Below are 16,131 nucleotides of genomic sequence, written 5' to 3'. Positions count from 1 at the left end.
TCTCCTTAGGACGGGTATTTAGGTTGTTTCCAATATGTTACTTTCAAAAATAATGCCACAATGAATATCTCTGTCTATATCTTTTTCTTATTTCAGAATGTGTGTCTGCAGGGTAATTATTAGACGTGGCGTCACTGGGTGGACGGGTAAACGCACTTGTAGTTCTTTTTTTCTTCTTTTCTTTTTTTTATTTTTTTCCCAGACGGAGTTTTGTTCTGTCACCCAGGCCGGAGGGCAGTGGCGCAGTCTCAGCTCATTGCAGCCTCTGCCTCCTGGGTTCAAGCAATTCTCCTGCCTCAGCCTCCCGAATAGCTGGGATTACAGGCGTGCGACCACCACACCTAGCTAATTTTTGAACTTTTAGTAGAAACGGGGTTTCACGATGTTGGCTAGGCTGGTCTCGAACTCCTGACCTCAGGTGATCCATCCGCCTCGGCCTCCTGAAGTACTGGGATTACAGCAGTGAGCCGCCGCGCCGGCCTGCACTTGTAGTTCTATTAGTGTCAAACTCCCTTCCCTATGAGGTTGGATAGTTTTGTTCTCCAATCAGGAATGTATTTCAGTGTCCGTTTCCTCTGAGTTTTAGTTTGGTAATCACAAGAGATTTCAACCTTGAAAATGTAGAGCATTCCACCTTTCAAGCAACTACACAATCGGTGGAGACAGCACGGGAAGTACGGAAACTGAGGCCCTGGGTTTAAGGAAGGGACAGGATATATTCTCAGGAGTTTTCAACAAGAAGAAGTTTCCTTTTGTTGTTCTCTTCTGTCATTGCTCTGACTCATGCCTGTGGAGAAGGCTCTCTTTTCTCCTGGTGAGAATCTATCACTTCTTAACAGAAAACTCAGCTGGTGACAGGTTAGAGGCTCTTTTTTTTTTAAGAACAAATGCTAATTTCAAATAGAAACTTGTATTTCTAGCAAGACTTTCCTCTGAGACCCCCACAAAAAAAGAAAGGATGGAGAGACCTATCTTTTTAGCCAAAGCTAAACAGAGAAGCAGGCCTAGACAGCTCACTGACTCTGTGACAAATAAAAGCTACTCCAAGGGCTGAGCAACATTTTAGAAACAGCAGCAATTTAACATGCAATCTTCACTGCATGGAAAAAATGAGACATGGCTTTAAAATTAGAAAAAGCAGCTGCAACTGGTCAGTTCGGGGGAGGGATGAATAGTAAGTGAAAAAAAAAAGGAAAAAAGAAATTTTACTTCTCTGCGGGTAAACTGATATGCCCCTGGAAAATAATGGCACTACTTGAGCTCAAGGCACACTCATCATTTTTTCTTTTTTTTTTTTCTTCTTGAAATGGAGTCTCACCCTGTCGCCAGGCTGGAGTGCAGTGGTGCAATCTTGGTTCACTGCAACCTCCACCTCCTAGGTTCAAGCGAGTCTCCTACCTCAGTCTCCCAAGTAGCTGGGATTACAGGCGCACGCCTCCACCCCCAGCTAATTTTTGTGTTTTCAGTAGAGATGGGGTTTCACCATGTTAGCCAGGCTGGTCTCGAACTTCTGACCTCATGATACACCTGCCTCGGCCTCCCAAAGTGCTGGGATTACAGGCGTGAGCCACCGTACCTGGTGGTACACTCATCTTTTAAGGGAGTAGGAAGGAGAGAAGATTTACATTAATAAGTGAAAGGAAAAAGGTCTGGAAGATGTCCCTGTGACTATTTACCAAGAGGAGTCCGACAATCCCTAAAGAATGCCGATGTGCTTTCAAGCTTCCCCCAGACCTGCTGATTCAGCAAGTACGTAGAAAGCCTCAAAAGCATACTAGGTGCTCTGCCCCTCACAGCAACAAGTGGGGCAGGCTCACTCAGGCCATGTCCTGTCTCCTTGCCCAGTCCAATAGGACAGAGAGTTAACTTCCCAATAAAGTGACCAGGGTTTCTGATAGCCCAGGTGCAGTGCTCCAGGAGACCTAAGAGTGAACAAACACAGCCAGCCACAGGATGGGATGGGGGACTTCCTGGAGGAGGTGGCACTGAGCCAGTAAAGGTGGGATGCAGCCATGCAGGAGGGCAGGGAAGGGCTTGTGGTGTTAGGGAAACCTGCCTTTGAGTGGAGGTGGTGATTTCTTTGATGACTCATCTGATGGGACTATGGCTTCTGTTTAAAAGAAAGAAGCATTCTGGTTAGGACTTGTATATGTGGATTTCTGGAAGGAAAAGGGGAATTTCTGGAAAACGGACTATTTTTATAACAAGGCAGATTAGAATATCAGGTAAGTGCTTTAATTTTGACGATGCCAAGAAGTAATTTACTATAAAATTTGAATTCGTGATTCTTTGCAAACTGAAGAGGAGGTAGATTTATGTAGTGAATTGCGGTGTTTTTCCCCCAAATAAATCTGGAGACTACAAAGCAGCCCATCATTTTCAAGTGGACCAGGCTCCCTATGGCTATGTGAACGCGTTGAACCCATGCTCTAAATTTATGCGCATTAAGGGATTGATGTTGTTTCTTAAAGTAACTTCCCCCCCCGCCTTATTACATAAGTGACACATTTATGGTAGAAAAACACGTATGAGTAAAAGTGAAACCGCCTTTGCAAAATGATGCCTGAGACAGTGAATGATCTAACTTAACTGCCTCCATCTTGCTTCTAACCTCCAAGCTGTCCTTGTTCATTCCTGGGCGTAGGCTGAACTCACTTTGGGTGAAACTTATTTTACAGTTTATAGCTTAAACAAAGATGGTAATAGCCCTTTCCCAAAGCAGACCTCCTTCTTGCCTGGGGACTAGACTGCCTTTGTAGCACTAAGATTAGCCACAGATTAGAAATTATGGTTCAGAAGTCATGCAGCTGGAGGTTACAAGATTCTGACCCTCCCTAAACTGCTCCTAAGATCAGTGCTTGAGATATTTGCAGACCCTGCACTTGATGGATCAGCTGCTCCCACCCAGATCAATAAACTGGCTCATCTGATCCTGTGGTCCCCCATCCAGGAAATGACTGAGTGCAAGAAGACAGCTCGGACTTCCTATGATTTCATCTCTGACCAATCAGCACTCTTGGCTTATTGGCTTTCGCCCACCCACCAAATCATCCTTAAAAACTCTGCTCTCTGAATGCTCCAGGAGACTGATTTGAGTAGCAATAAAACTCCGGTCTCCCGCACAGCCAGCTCTTCGTGAATTACTCTTTCTCTATTGCAATTCCCCTGTCTTGATGAATCTACTCTGTCTAGGCAGCCAGTAAGGTGAACCCCTTGGGCGGTTACAAAAGGAGGAAAATTCTCTTAGAATCCAACCAACCAGCAACAAGTACTATGAAATATTTTTGGTGATCACTCTTTTAGTCCTTTAAAAAGTATATGTGCATGCTTAAAATTCCACATATAAAAGTCTATTTATAAACAAAGTAAGAGCACACTACCAATCCAGTTTTGCAATCTGCTTTTTTATTTAAAATACTATGGATGTCTTTCCAGATTATTAAATGTTCTTCTAAAATAATGTTTAATGCTGTAGTATTCTGTTTGAGAAATATGTGATAATTTAAATAGTCAGTCTATTATTGGACATTAAATATTTCCCTGTTATAAATAACACTGTAAAAAAAATCCTTGCTGCTCATTTTTTTTGCACAGACTCTCAATAGTTCACTAGGATATATTCCTAGAAGTAGAATCTCTTTGCCAAAGAGTATGAGCATTTGCAGATTTATGATATGCGTTGTCAGACTGCCCTCTGGAAGGTTGTATCCATTCACACTCCTGCCCCCAGGGGCAAATGACAACTTCCACACTGTGGTGACCTCCACGCCTTGGCGACCTCCACACCTTGGCAACCACTGGCTGTTCATTTTCAAAACTCTTTGCTGTGTTTCTGATATGCTTTTGAAATACAGTGTTTTTCTTTATGGTGATATTCATTTATTGTGTGGTAATTTGTACGGTGCTATCACCAGTTTCCTTATGAGATACTCTGAAAGAGAAATATTAATCATAATGAAAAGCTATGAATCCTTAGGAAGAAAGGAATTCTGTCAACATTACAAAGTCAAGGACCCAGAAACATGCATTTCAGTGGCACGTCACACCTGTGTCTCAAACATCTCTCCTAGAGGGACCCATCCCTACCCGAAACACTCATCTTCTAATGAGACCTCAATTTTTTTTTTTTTTTTTTTTTTGAGATGGAGTCTCACTCTGTTGCTCAGGCCGGATTGCAGTGGCATGATCTCAGCCCACTGCAACCTCCGCCTCCCGGGTTCAAGTGATTATCCTGCCTCAGTCTCCCGAGTAACTGGGAGTACAGGCACCCACCACCACACCCAGCTAATTTTGTATTTTTAATAGAAACGGGGTTTCACCATGTTGCCCAGGCTGGTCTTGAACTCCTGACCTCAGGTGATCTGCCTGCCTCGTTCTCACAAAGTGGTGGGATTACAGGCATGAGCCACCGTGCCCAGCCGAGACACCAAATTCTTGAACAATTAGTCCTGGTAACTCAACAAAGAACATTCCACAGGACGTTAAGGGCAAGGTAGTTGTTTCTGTTTCAATAGGAAATGTAAAGTTTTCATATTACCTGCTAGCTTTTCATTATGGAAGATACCTTTCTAAAATCCAGTCATTTGTAATTTTCAAGGAACAATTTCTAATTATTAAATACATGCTACTGCTTTAAGTCTACTTTGTTTGAGTGAATATTTTTCTTTCTTGTTTCATAAAGTTTCGCTCCATTTGGTTAATGGTTAAGGCAATGCATTCTCTGTTACCATAGTGAATGCATTTTAGCACTAAATGTAGGTTACTTAAATAATAATAATAATATCACTTTCTATTTGTTTAGTTAACTATAGCTTACAAATTGATCTCACTACATTATAGTTAACTATATAGTTTATGAGGTGATGAATAACTCCGAATGCAAGGAAGTGGAAGTGGGACTGTTCATTCCTTTACAGTTTGAGCTCTTTTCTTTTTTTTGTTTTTTCCTTTGAGACTGAGTCTTGCTCTGTTACCCAGGCTGGAGTACAGTGGCGCAATCTCAGCTCACTGCAACCTCTGCCTCCCGGGCTCAAAGGATTCTCCTGCCTCGGCCTCCCAAGTAGCTGGAATTACAGGTGCCTGCCACCACACCCAGCTAATTTTTGTATTTTTAGTAGAGACGGAGTTTCACCATGTTGGCCAGGCTGGTCTCGAACTGACCTCATGATCCACCTGCCTCGGCCTCCCAAAGTGCTGGGATTACAGGCGTGAGCCACCATACCTGGCCTAGTTTGAGTTGTAATTAAGAATATAAGAGCCCTGTGGCCACAACCAGACATCCAAATTATGTGTACCTAGGCAACTCCTGATCTCATTCACTTCAAATTTCACCCTCAGCATATCTGAGAAATTACAGTATTTATTTCCTTATTTTTTTTTTTAAGACGGTCTCACTATGTTGCCCGCGTTGGTCTCGAACTCCTGGCCTCAAGGATCCTTCCAAGTGATCCTTCATCTTGGCCTCCCAAGGTGCTGGGATTACAGGCGTGAGTCATCACACCCGGCCTATAGTATTTACCCCTTAGGTGCTCCTTGCTTCAGGATGCTTCTATTGGTCGAAAGCCCACAGCCAAACCCCCAGACCCTATGTATCCCAGGATCCTTGGTTAGGAATATTCCAGAGAAACCAATATCTCAGGATGTCCCTCATTTTCCACAGTTTCAGATAAACACATAAGCATCCCGGCATCTTATCCACGAGTTATCTGGGGCAGCCTGTTTTAGGTAATTCGTTTCCATGAAGGGTATTTATATAGTCTGCATCTCATAATTGGTGATATGGCTGCAATTTGTCCAAGCCTTTTAAGGACACACGAACTATCAAAATGCTTAGGAAATTCCAATGCTTCACTAGCCAAGCAACATCTTCCAGGCTGCCTCTAATGCCCAGAAACAGAGCAAAATTCTTGGCCATCTATTTTTGATTCAGAAAATGTATTCAGCATAGCAATCTCCAGTCTTCAGTAATTAAGCCCTGAGATGATGGATCTGCTTCCCATGATCATTGAAACTCATCCAGTGCTACCATCTCTCCTTAAAGCAGACAAGGGTTTGTAGGTGTCCCCTGATCCCTCCGGCCTTTTCCCTAGTTAACCAAAAGCATGACCGTCCACCAGAGCAACACATCCCAAAAGAACAAAAAACATTCCTCACTTCACCAAAACACTGAATCCAGTTTTGATGGTTTTTTTGGACTCACAAAGACAGATCATAACTAGCTACCTCCCCCAAGCTTTAGGCACCAATCTCAGAAGCCATTACCTGTAGTTCCCAAAGAGATTGGTTGAAGAATCATCACGGACCCAAGACACACAAGATGGGATACCAAGCAAATGCTGATGCTTCACTCAGTGACTGCAGAGAAGACAGACTCACACCAAGGGCATGGCACCACCGAGTCCACCGGCTTCCCCGTATTGACTCATGAGTCAGCCCCTTCCCAGTGCCTCCTAGAAGTGCTGGTGCTGAGGAAGCAGAGATCAATGGCCTCTTCATAGTTGCCCCCAAAAGGCTCAGGTTCACTGGGAGGAGAAACCGTGCAGGAAGGTGAGAATGCAGCAGTACTAACAGAGGACAGGGCAGGGCCTAGGAGCTGTCAGGAGTGACTCAGCTTTCATCTGGGCAGTCCCAGCCTGGATTGTCCATTAACTCCGTTGAGCAATGAATCACCCACAAGGTACTGAAGATAACAGATGTGTGGGGTCAGACATGTGCGAGGAAAATTAACAGAGCAGCTGCATTTAGGACAGACGGATGGAGGGACAGAGACCAGAGGAAAGGAAGGCTATTAGAGGAAAGTGGTCACTGTGCTCTAAATCAGATTACAGGTTGAGTGCAGTGGCTCACACCTGTAATCCCAGCACTTTGGGAGGCCGAGGCAGGTGGATCACACGAGGTCAGGAGTTCAAGACCAGCCTGACCAACATGGCGAAACCCCATCTCTACTAAAAATACAAAAGTTAGCCAGGCATGGTGGTGTGCACCTGTAATCCCAGCTACTCTGGAGGCTGAGGTAGGAGAATCACTTGAACCCGGGAGGTGGAGGTTGCAGTGAGCCAAGATCACACCATTGCATTCCAGCCTGGGCTACAAGAGTGAAACTCTATCTCAAATATAAATAAATTAATTAATTAAATAAATCAGATTAGAGACCTGCAAAGTTAGAGGACAGTCTACAAGACCACTCTCACTTTTGACATGAATGGCAGAGTTTGGGGGTGCCCAAATTCACCCTCAGTTTCAATAAATTGCTAGAAGGACTCACAGTACTTACTGAAAGCTGTTATACTCACCATTACAGTTTATTGCGGTGAAAGGATACAGAGTTAAATCAGCCAAGGGAAGAGATGCATGGCTCCCCAGAGTCCAGAAAAGTTCTACTCACGAAGCTTCCAGTGGTCTTCTCCCTGGGGAGTCACAGACAGCACTAACCTTCCCCTCAGCAATGTGTGACAACATGCATGGCACATCATCAATCAGAGACACCCACCTGCGCCTTGGTGTCCAGAGTTCTTATTGGGGCTTGGTCACAAAGATCTGGTTGGCTGCCCAGGTAGCTGACCTCAGTCTCCAGCTCTTCTGGAGGCAAAACTGATACCACAGGACCCAGAGACCCCACCCTATCCAGTGCGGCCCAAGGCTCCTGGGTAAGGAAAGACCCTCTTTTCAGACACCACATTCCCACAGCTTAGACAGCACCTCCCAAGAGCCCAGGGCAAAAGCCAGACCTCTCTTTGGGTAAAGTTCATTCTTTACCGCACAGGGATAGACTGATTTTGTTTTTAACTTATTTCCATAACATGCTACGATCCCACATTTATAAACTATCTTCTTGATGAAAAGTAAGGAAAAATCTCCACTTCCACCTCACCGGTAAAGTACTTCCAGCCACACAACAAAACAGTTTATTTTTGGAAAGTCTCCTTGTGATGAAATCTTTTCATCCACAGTGTGTGGGTTTCTGGGTATCTCAGTGCCGCAGCGACAGAGGCAGTCCCTTCCTGGGCATCTATCCTATCCTTTTCCTCACTTTCCCCCTAGATTTGGGGGTCCATTTAACTCTTGATGCTGTAGCCTTCTGTGGGTAGACTGCTGGTTCTGCCTCTGTGAATTAAATTTGTTGATTTTCAAAGCAAGTAGAAAATGTGTTCTGAGAGTGATAAAAATAAACTACTGTGTTTATGGATTTAAAAGATACAGTTAATTAAAAGCTACCACATTTCCTATATATATTTGAGAAATGTCTTCTCACTACCAAAAAGAAAAAAAGAAAATTCAATGCATTTTCCTACTAAATATAACAATACAAATGTTTTTAAACATTTGATAGTCTGGTGACATATCATGTGACCCTGAAAATAGAATAAGTGAATAGCAATGTGCAGTTCCTTATTTTATACAATATAGTGTTGACTCACTATCCTATATTTCCAGATCTGCCATTAACCAGCTATGTGGTCTTCAGTTTCTTTTTTTTTTTTTGAAATGGAGTCTCACTCTCAACCAGGCTGGAGTGTGGTGGTGCGATCTTGGCTCACTGTAACCTCCACCTCCTGGGCTCGAGCAATTCTCCTGCCTCAGCCTCCCGAGTAGCTGGAATTACAAGCATATACCAACACGCCTGGCTAATTTTTGTATTTTTAGTAGAGACAGGGTTTCACCATGTTGGCCAGGCTGATCTTGAACTCCTGACCTCAAGTGATCTGCCCGCCTCAGCCTCCCAAAATGCTGGGATTACAGGCATAAGCCACCAAGCCTGGCAGGTCTTGAGTTTCTAATTTAACTCTTTGGTCTTGTTCCTTTGGTAAAATAAAAGTATTGAACCAGATAATCTCAGCTTCCATCCACTTCCTTCCAATTCCAGAGATTCTCCCTCAGGATCAAGAAAAACTGCATAAACATAAACAAGAACTCCTGAAGGCTGAAGTTACTATGTAAATAAGAAAGCACTTTGCTTCCAATATTTAACTTTTATAACCCAAAGGAAAAAAAATAATCTTTAGATAAAACACCTAAAATAACTAAATACTTATTTTAAAAAATATAACATTACTTCATTCACCAATTATTTTTTTTCTTTTTGAGACAGAGTCTCACCCTGTTGCCCAGGCTGCAGTGCAGTAGTGCGATCTTGGTATACTTCAAAATTCGCCTTCTGGGCTCAAGTGATCCTCTCTCCTTAGCCTCTTGAGTAGCTGGAACTATAGGCGCACGCTACCATGCTTGGCTAATTTTGTCGTTTTTTCTTTTTTAGAGACGAGGTTTCGCCATGTTTCCCAGGCTAGTCTTGAACTCCTGGGCTCAAGCGACCCACCCACCTTGGCTTCCCCAGGTGCTGGGATTACAGGTGTGAGCCACCGCATCCGGCCCATTCTCAGATATTTATACAGCACCTACTACGTGCCAGTCAGGTATAAATATTTGAAATATTTATCAGTACTTTATTTTGTGAATGATTCAGAACAAAATGTCAGTTAAAAGGAGATTTTAATAACAGCCTGCCTAATAAGCACTAAACGCAATGGAAAACGGAACATGCGGAATTTAGCTGAAGGTTACATACCTTAGAACTCAGTGACTTTCTAAACTGATTTTATAATTACATAGATATTTTTAGCTTATTTTTTACTGGAAGACTTTATGCTCATCTTAATATACGTAATTTCACTTTAATATTTTCTTTTAAAAAAAAAAAAAGAATCTTCCTCTTTGGTGCACCAGAGCATAAAAGGAATAGCTCCCATTTAGTGTTACATCAAATTCAGGGACGGTGAAGCCACACAAACCAGGCGGTCCTATGTTTGCCCACAGAGTGTTTTGCTTTCCTTCCTTTTCTTTTTTTTTTTTTGAGATGGAGTCTCGCTTTGTCACCGAAGCTGGAGTGCAGTGGTGCAATCTCGGCTCACTGCAACCCCTGCCTCCTGGATTTGAGCGATTCTCTTGCCTCAGCCCCCCAGGTAGCTGTGACCACAGGTGCGTGCCACAACACCCAGCTAATTTTTGTATTTTTACTAGAGACAGGGTTTCACCATGTTGGCCAGAATGGTCTCAATCTCCTGACCTTGTGATCCGCCTGCCTCAGCCTCCCAAAGTGCTGGGATTACAGGCATGAGCCACTGTGCCTGGTCTCATAAGGTGTTTTTCTCTGGCCCCTGATGAAAGATGAGTGAGGCAGCAGGGTGCCCATCCTGAGGAGCCCATGGCTTCCTGGAAGGATGCCCTCGTGACAGAACATCCCAGTGCCAGGCAGCAACTGCAGGTCAGAGAGCAGAAGGGGCCTGGTGGGGACATCCAATGTGCCTAGACCTGGAAGGGCGAGGGTGTCAACAGGACAGCACAGTCCTAGGGGAGGGAACAGCACTTAGAAAAGCCAGAACCTGGAAAAGTGCGGAGAGGCCAAAGCCTCAGAGAGCTAGGGAGGCGAGTAACCCCCACCAAGACCACAAAGGCCTGGGACAGCTGATGAGGGACCTGTCAGAGCATAAGGGGCTGGGCTTCACCCTTGGAGGGATGGGATTCCAACCAAGATGTTTGAACAAGGGAGGGACAAAATCAGACCCATATTGCCAGAAAGGGGCAGAGAGAAGGATGGCCTGGGGAGAAGAGGGATTTGCAATAGTCCAGATACCAGGGAAAGAGACCACTTGTGGGATCCAGGGAGCTTGGTGAGCCATTGGCACACTGGGTGACAGGAAGTACAGAAGCGGAGGCCACCGCCCAAGTTCTGCTTGGCTCCTGGTTTGCCACAGGGGAGGGGAACTGGGGGAGACGGTGGGTGCACTGTCAGGTATGCTGAGCTTTAGTTGTTTAGGGGCTACTGTGGACTGAATATTTCTTTCCCGCAAAATTCCTTTGTTGAAATCCTACCCCACAAGGTGATGATATTGGAAGGTAGGGACTTTGAGAAGTTGGGTTTAGAGGGCAGAGTCCTCATGCATGGGTTTAATGCCATTTATTTATTTATTTATGAGATGGAGTTTCACTCTTGTTCCCCAGGCTGGAGTGCAATGGCACGACTTCAGTATACTGCAACATCCGCCTCCTGGGTTCAAGCGATTCTTTTGCCTCAGTCCCCTGAGTAGCGGGATTACAGGCACCTGCCACCATGCTCAGCTAATTTTTTTTTTTTTTTTTTTTTTTGCATTTTTAGTAGAGAAAGGGTTTCGCCATGTTGGCCAGGCTGGTCTCGAACTCCTGACCTCAGGTGATCCACCCGCCTCAGTCTTCCAAAGTGCTCGGATTTCAGGTGTGAGCCACCGCGCTCGGCCCTTAGTGCCCTTTAAAAGAGACCTCAGAGAGCTCCCAAGCCCTCTTTCTAACACATGAGGATACAAGAAGTCAGCTGTCCGCAGCCAGGAAGTGAGCCCTTCCCAGAACCAGCCCATGCTGGCATCATGATCTCAGACTTCTGGCCTCCAGACTGGGAGAAATAAATTTCTATTGTTTATAGGCCCCCAGACTACAACACTTTGCCTGCATTAAGACAGAAATTGATACTAAGAAGTGAAGGTGTTGCTTAAAATGTAGTAGTGGCTTTGGTAATGGGTAGAGGCTAGAAGAGTTTTGAGGCACGTGCTAGAAAAAAAGCCTAGATCGCCATGGATGGAATTTGAAAGGTGATTCTGGGCCAGGCCTGGTGACTCATGCCTGTAATCCCAGCACTTTGGGAGGCCGAGGCAGGTGGATCATGAGGTCAGGAGTTCGAGACCAGCCTGGCCAACATGGTGAAACCCTGTTTTTTTGTTTGTTTTTTTTTAAGACGGAGTTTCGCTCTGTCGCCCAGGCTGGAGTGCAGTGGCCGGATCTCAGCTCACTGCAAGCTCCGCCTCCCGGGTTTACGCCATTCTCCTGCCTCAGCCTCCTGAGTAGCTGGGACTACAGGCGCCCGCCACCTCGCCCGGCTAGTGTTTTGTATTTTTTTTAGTAGAGACGGGGTTTCACCATGTTAGCCAGGATGGTCTCGATCTCCTGACCTCGTGATCCGCCCGTCTCGGCCTCCCAAAGTGCTGGGATTACAGGCTTGAGCCACCGCACCCATCCATGAAACCCTGTTTCTACTAAAAATACAAGAAGTTTAGCCAGGCACGATGGTGCACACCTTTAATCTCAGCTACTCAGGAGGCTGAGGCAGGAGAATCACTTGAACCCAGGAGGTGGAGGTTGCAGTGAACCAACATCATGCCACTGCACTCCAGCCTGGGCAATAGAGCGAGACTCTGTCTCCAAAAAGAAAAAAACAAAAGAAAAAAGAAAGGTGATTCTGGAGAGAACTCATAAAGAATGAGAACTGGTGAGCTGCCAAGAACATTTGTATCTTCTTAGCCAATACTAATTCATTGTGAACAGAATGTTGGTTGGTAGAAATATGGAGTTTACCATACCAGTTACCATTCTAATGAAGCCGTGGAAAACAATGAGGAGCATGTCATTGGATGCTGGAGAAAGGGCCATCCTTGTTATAAAGTGGCAAAGAACCGGGCTGAATTGTGCTTTGTGGAAGGTAGAAATTGGATGTTTAGCTGAGCGGATTTCTGGGCAAAGTGTTGAAGGAGTGGCAGCCAGATGATTTCTGAACAGCCTTTTGAGTCATTCTCCCCTTGTCTGGAAGAATCGCATGTGTTTTCAGCCAAATGGTTCTATGTCCAGTCCTGTAGGGTCTAAGAAGTCCAACAATCTTCCTTCCTTCATTTTGTCCCACTTTCTCAGTTTCCTCAGGCCCAGCTGGCACTGTTTCTGCTGGTAGAATCTCACCTCTATTCTTGGCTTTTGTTGGGACGGTTAAGTCTGTGATTCACACCCACACTCATCTCCTTATCAAATGGTCTGTCCATCACACGCTTGGTGTTTTCTTCTGAATGTTTTCTCATAGTCTGTAATATAGAAAGGCTGAGAATTCTTTCAAATCTTTGAGTTCTGCTTACTTTTTGCCTAACAGTTGCGTCTTCAAATTATTTCTCTCTTCTCAAATTTTACTATGTTTGTCAGGAAGAACCAAGCCACTCCTTCGACACTTTGCCCAGAAATCCACTCAACTAAATATCCAATTTCTACTTTCCACAAAACACGATAGCTTCACACCTCTGACAGAGAAGCATAGTATGAGCCACCAAATAATGGACAGGCACAGAGTAGACAGTGCCCTGCCCAGCTGTGGGGGTGACAGTGCCACACATCAAGGCAGAGAGCATTATTCTCCAGCTTTGGAGAATCTTCCTCATGGAATTTGCCTTGCTAGGCTTTAAACTTACTTGGGACCTGTCACCGCTTTCCTGTTCTCTTCCTTCCTCCCTCTCTCTCTTTCTCTATTTCTTCCTTTTGGAATGGGATTTTTTATCCTCTGCCTGTCTCACCATTGCGTTTTGGAAACACAGAATTTGTCTAGTTTCACACGTTCACAGCTGGAAAGGAATTTTTGCCTTCAGATAAATCACACCTTGGGTGTCACCCACATTTGACTGAGATGATATTTGGATGCGACTTTGGACTTCAGACTTTAGAGTTGATGCTGGAACAAGTTAAAACTTTTGGGTTGTTAAGATGGAATGAATGTATTTTACACGCAAGAAGCACATGACTTTTGGGGGACCAGGGGTGGAATATTATGGACTGAATGTCTGTTTCCCCCCTTCCCCCAACATTCACATGTTGAAATCCTAACTCCCAGGGAGATGGGTATTAGGTGGTGGGGCCTTTGAGAGGTGACCAGGCCATGAGGGTGGATCCCTCATGAATGGGATTAGTACCCTATAAAACAGACCCCTGAGAGGCCGGGCGTGGTGGCTCATGCCTGTAATCCCAGCACTTTGGGAGGCCGAGGCGGGTGGATCACAAGGTCTGGAGATTAAGACCACCCTGGCCGATATGGTGAAACCCCGTCTCTATAACACGGTGAAACCCCATCTCTACTAAAAATACAAAATTAGCCAGGCATGGTGGCGGGCGCCTGTAATCCCAGCTACTGGGGAGCCTGAGGCAGGAGAATCACTTGAACCTGCGAGGTGGAGGTTGCAGGGAGCCCAGCTCACGCCACTGCACTCCAGCCTGGGCAACAGAGTGAGACTCCATTTCAAAAGAGAGAGAGAGAGAGAGCCCAGAGTGCTCTCTCCCTCTCTTTGCATCATATGGGGCTACCATGAGAAGTCGGCAGTCGGTGACACAGAGGAGGGCCTTACCAGCATGAGACCACAGTGTCACTCTGAGCTCAGCCTTCCAGCCTCTGGAACTAAGAGAAATGTGTCTGTTGTTTACACTGGGTTCTGTTGACACCCTGTATTAGTCCGCTCTCACGCTGCTGCTAAAGACATACCTGAGACTGGGTAATTTATAAAGAAAAAGAGATTTAATGGACTCACAATTCCACTTGGCCTCACAATCATGGCAGAAGGCGAAAGGCAGGTCTTACATAGCAGCAGGCAAGAGAGAGAATGAGAACCAGGCAAAAGGGGTTTCCCTTTATAAAACCGTCAGATCTCGTGAGACTTATTCACTACCAAGAGAACAGTATGGGGGAACCACCCCCATGATTCAATTACCTCCCACGGGTCCCTCCCACAACACGTGGGAATTATAGGAGCCACGATTCAAGATGCGATTTGGGTGGGGACACAGCCAAACCATATCACACCCAGTCTATGGTATTTTGTTATAGCAGCCAGGACAGCCTAAGATGTGTCATGGCCGGATGGAGAAGGCCAGTGAACAGGAACACACCAAGGGCAGGAGGTGGCTGCCTGGAGACACCTGGGTCCATGAGCGTGAGTCAAGGAAGGGTGGTGCTTGGCTTGGGAAAAGACCAGATGGTTGTCTCGAATATTCTCAGAATATTCTCAGGCCCTAAGGGCATGAAGCGATCAGACCTGCCCGTTCTGCCCCAAACGGGGAACCAGGGCTAAGTGGTAGCTTTAGGGACTGGCTTTGAGTCTACCCGAGCACGAGAACGCTTTTTTACAGTCACAGCTGGGGAAGTCAGACCAAGTGGGAAGGAGAGCTCCCTTCCAGGCAAAAAGTTTAATGCTTCTCAGCTTCCTCCCCAACCCTCCCATGATCACAACTGCCTCATTCGAGACTAGTTAAGGATCCATTAAAGCCAAACAATTAACGAGTAACTGCACCGCTGCCACTAGGAACGTTTGCATCCGCCCCCCCCCCCAACGAAGAATTTGTTAATTTAAACAAAGGTCAGGTGGGTGGAGCGTGCAGGGGACTATGCTCCGCACTCCACCCCTGCCCCCGGGGTATCCTCGGGGCGTAAACGGGACCGGGCCCGGCTGCAGGCGCAGGCCGCGGTCACCCAAGGGCCCACCCAGGTGAGCCGGCAGGCCTCCGGAAAAGGACACCGGGGCAGCGTGCCAGAGGCCTTTGGGCGGCGGGGCGGGGTCGGGAGGCATCTTGCTAGATGTCCTCGCCACACCTGAGCAGACAGCATGATCCCTAAGCAGAGGGCGGCTTGGCTCGGTCCGCAGGCACCTCCAGGCCTCGCTCTTCCAGCTGTCCTTTCTGCTCTTTCTGATCCGCGAGCGTACTGACTGACCCAGCTAACGCGAAGGCGCAGAGTCCAGGAGTCCATGTCACCGGGCAGGGCAACCCGGCAGAGGTTTCGGACACTTGGTTTCTCCTCCTCTGGTGCCCCCAAACCCATCCCGGACCCGCCAGGGTCATGCGTGGCTGAGGGTGGCTCGTCGTGCGACCAGACTCCCCCGGGAAAGACCTCCGCGCTGGCCCCCTCCCCACCGAGAGGCTCAGGAGCGGCCTTGCAAGGAGCCCCTGAGACCCCAGTCTCCGCCTGGAGCAGAGACAAGACGGAGACCCCCTCCAGCGGGGACACATTCCCCGAGGCCGGGCTCGAAGCTTCAGAGCCGGTCAGCGAGCTGCGACCCTGCGGGAGACCGCAGGGGGTGCCCGGCGTGGGCAAGACGGAGGTCTGAGGGGACTGGGGGGCCGAGGGTGGCCTCGCCCGCCCCTTCCAGGCACGCCCGGCCGCGAGGAGGGAGCGGGCAGGCAAAGGCGCAGCTCCTGGGCCCCCACGGCTCTGCCCCTCTCCGGGTCGGGGCACGGCGGCTAGGGGGAGGAAGGCGCGGGCCCGCGGGAAGCCCCGACCCGCAGTCGGCGCCCACGGGGCCGGGTCCCGCCCAG

The 16,131-nt window shown here is 46.9% G+C and overlaps 1 protein-coding gene and 1 long non-coding RNA gene across 3 annotated transcripts in view; both read left to right on the top strand.

The window, feature by feature from the left end:
* Positions 1 to 16,131, top strand: part of NGEF (neuronal guanine nucleotide exchange factor) — a 143,472-nt gene that overhangs the window by 73,804 nt on the left and 53,537 nt on the right. The window lies entirely within an intron of this gene.
* Positions 9,304 to 16,126, top strand: LOC108520105 (uncharacterized). Of its 2 annotated transcripts, none has more exons than XR_001882832.1 (3): positions 9,304 to 9,410; positions 14,651 to 14,753; positions 15,462 to 16,126. It is a non-coding gene; the product is annotated as an uncharacterized LOC108520105 (long non-coding RNA). The 2 variants fall into 2 exon arrangements; XR_001882831.1 differs by having other exon boundaries at positions 14,648 to 14,753.

Source organism: Rhinopithecus bieti, unplaced genomic scaffold, assembly GCF_001698545.2.
Source record: "Rhinopithecus bieti isolate Rb0 unplaced genomic scaffold, ASM169854v2 scaffold_50517, whole genome shotgun sequence".
NCBI classification, from domain to species: Eukaryota; Metazoa; Chordata; class Mammalia; order Primates; family Cercopithecidae; genus Rhinopithecus; species Rhinopithecus bieti.
The sequence above is the reverse complement of the archived record's forward strand: the minus strand, read 5'-3'. Positions and strand labels throughout refer to the sequence as shown.